This window comes from Melanostigma gelatinosum (genome assembly GCF_949748355.1).
Source record: "Melanostigma gelatinosum genome assembly, chromosome: 9".
Lineage (NCBI taxonomy): Eukaryota > Metazoa > Chordata > Actinopteri > Perciformes > Zoarcidae > Melanostigma > Melanostigma gelatinosum.
This window is the reverse complement of record NC_136642.1, coordinates 25,069,084-25,072,830: the sequence shown is the minus strand read 5'-3', so window position 1 is coordinate 25,072,830 and position 3,747 is coordinate 25,069,084.

The window sequence follows — 3,747 nt, the reverse complement described above, 5'->3', positions numbered from 1 at the left end:
TGTGGGTTTTATTCAGTTTGCTGTGAAATCTTCGAAAAGAGCAATATGAAAGAAAAGAGCTTGAATGCAGAAATGACCGGCATTCAAGTAGATGACAAATACTCCATGACTTGAGCCTGTAATTGGTGTACTTTCTGCTAGTCGTATATCTTATGTGGTGTTCCAGGAAAAAGCATGGAAGTGGACCTTTAATGGAGTTTTTCAGCTATGTCCCGCCAATCGTACCCAAGCTTCTGTGTCAACCAGGGTTCAATAACGATCTGGCTCCATAGATTCTCATGCAATGGTTTCAGATGTTCAGGCTGATTTAGTGGATTTGGAGCTTGTCATGGTTAAACGTTGTGTAACAGTAATACTCGTTAACCGGAGAGGAGATATACGTTTCTAAAATGTTACGTTTCTATGTAAAACCTGTGGCGCCAACATTAGCAGATAGTTAGCATGTATATGCTACACTAGGTACTAGAGGTATACTGGAAGTATGTTGCTTTTGCTTTTTAATGATTGTAACAGAGAATAAAGACCTACCCAGCTTTACAGGAACAGTGTTGTTCCTTAACTCCATTGTCTTCTGTCTCGATATCCAGTGATGTGGTGGTTCACTTTTACACTGATGTGTAGCTTTAGCTTCTATCGTTAACATGTTTTACATTATGGACATATCCTTCAAACACATATTGTCGACACTTCTGTCTTTTTACTTCAAGGAGTGCAAGTGCAGTTAGTGACAGTGTGGGCTTCATGTTAGCTCTGACAGCTGGACTGAGTAGCAGCGGGTGCGGGGCTTAGTCAAGGGTCAATTGACATCACCTGTGTGTAATCAATCAATTTAGTCTGGAACGCATTAAAAGGTTCAGTTCACCCAAATTTAATTAGATTTATCACTTACCCTATGTGGAATCTAGCCATACAGATAGCAGCGGCCAAAATTACATTTGGGGAGCTGAAAAATGTATCTAAGTCGTTCCAAACACTGCATTCATTGGATCTAAATTTCATATAATAAACAGTTTTATGAGATCACACATTGGTCCATAACATTGTTTCAACAAAACCAATGTTGAGATTTTCATGAAATTTGATGGGGATAATAACGGTCTCCAGATGATGAAGTTGTTTGTGACCAACTGACCATTCTTTTAGTCCACCACCAGGCTGACATTTTCATTGGTATATGAGATATCATAATCTAGTTGGCAGATTGCCATGGAATTACTGAATATTTTATTTGCCTCATTGCAGATCCTCTTGCACCTTCTGGGTCAGTACACACGCGGGATGTACGAAACACATCAAAACACCCCAGCCATTGGTTTCTTCATAAACCCACCCACAGTGATAACATAATGCACATCATCACAGCTTGATCTCACAGAAATATGTGAAATGAGCATGACCTGTTAGCATTACGTAGTGATTGAAGTAGAGCACATGCCATGGACACTACACTGTAAACCCGAATTTATTTCAAATTAAACTTTTCAGTAGTCATTACTTATACTTGCGTGTTTTGTAAAACAACTGTGTCATTACTAAATCTATTTAGTAGTTTGCACTTATCAACTGAAATATTGAGTGCAATGATCATGTTTAGCAGAGATAACTTGGTAGGTTACGTTTCTATCCTATAGCCTATCCTGGCTTTGACGGAGCTGCGGGACTTCTGCAACAACTTTGAACCAAGTGGAATGGTGAGTGTGTACTCTCACCATATTGACTGTAACGTTAGATACTGCTGTCTGTTTAGGTCTTATATGCAGAGACACCTTAACTGTGGGGTCTGCTAGCCCCTCCAAACCAAGCCTCACATGGTTTTAATCCCCCTTTGTCACCAAAGACTCTCAGGAAATGTTTAACAATGAAGATACTTATTTTGAATTATGTTATAAGTTTATGTTGAATGAGGAGTAGGAATGTTCCACCACTTGTGTTTTACAGTGTATGCTCAGGACTGCATATTGGTGTTCAGTTGTTTGGATATCTTTAACCCAGTTCCTCTGTCCTTATCCAGTCAAGTTGAAATGTCTGCATGTGAATAGTCATTCACATGGCACAGTTACTGTGTAATGCTGCATTTCTTCTCTCGACAAGTTGGAATTTCTTGTGACAACAATGTTTTGAAAAAATAAAACACATTGGAACATTCAAATGTATTGTTTAATATCTTTCCTTCTGTACAATTTTCTTGAAACAATCTCAAAATCAAATGGTATAATTAATTTACTTAAATAGCAATAAATGTTATATTTGTGATTTGTTTATATATGCTTATGTATGTTGAACTTAAAATAGTTATTTCATTAAACTTACACTGAAGAAAATAAATAATTCAAGTGAACTAATGATTTTTAGTAAAGATTACTAATGTGGACTTAAATTTGTCTACTGCATTCATTAAGGTTCTATGTTAACACAACTAGATCTGTTTAGTTCCTCCATTTGTAAAAACTTAAATGGTTTGAGGCAACGGGTTTCCACGCGGTTTTCTAGTAAACTCAACTAGTTCGGGCTAACAGTGTACATGTTTCCCATTGTGGAATGTTTATGTCCCTATGTTGTGTATTTATTACATGACTTTGTTGATTACTCAAGCCAATGAGGCACTCGTAGGTGGCGTTCGAAAAATAGCATTAAACACTATTAGAGTTTGGTCAAAGTTTTTTTAGTATATATATATTTTCTTACTCTTTACAATTGGAGCTTCTAGGCTTGTCATGATAAGTAATTTTTTGGATGATACATTATCCCACATATAATAAACAATATTATTGTCATTTTATGCCACTGATATAGTTATGGAAGTACACCTTTTCAACTATTGTTACGATACGATCTGGTTGCTGAGAGTTAAAAGATGTTGCTCATCACTGGTTTTTACCCAGCTGTCCAATCATAATGGAGGGGTGGGACTGATACCCTGAAGGTAGCCCACTCCTTGAACTCCATCCAACTTCAGCTCCAAACGATTGTACTTGCCGTGTATAAGTCGGATAATGTACAGTTAGCGGGTCACTATTACAACAATGAACCATTCAGGGTGGTTCAGACGTGCATCATTTTGCAAAGATGACCCACTTTCTGTACATTAACCCTGACACATTTCATTTGCACACGCTCTCTGTAGTGATTTTGGACAAAGCCCATACGTTTGTTCTGTCCAAAAACTAAACATTGTGTTTACACCTAGAAAATGCCCACAATAACCTTTTTCTCCAGATCCATCACATTGTTGCATACGATGCTGGGGGCTTACCAACACACTTATTTTCCACACACATCACCTTGTATGACCGCCAGTGTGCCATCAGTTACTTTTTTCTCTTTTTTTGTTGCAAGCACAACATTCAGGCTGCACAAATCACCAGAAATACACGTTTTCTTAACATTGTCAAACCTTTCTCCCGGAGTGCTCTATTTTCTGTTGGAGCTCTGCTGAGGTGAGGATTCCGGCATCTCATTTATAAGCCAGTGACTCCCCACAGGGAAGGCCCACACTCCCAGGTGAGATGGGATTCTGTGAATAGTGTTTAAAGTAGTCGAGGCAAATCTGTCAGGAAAAGCTGCTCAAGCACAGCACCACAAGGACCGCGCATTTTCCACACAGTATCACAGCTTCACTCACTTCACTGTGTGTTACAATCAATACTGGGTACATTCAAATAGTAGTCTACAGTCTCCCATCTACCTCGATCTACTCATTTTCAGGTTTTGCAAGTAAATAGTTTTTATATGATTTAATAAAATAGA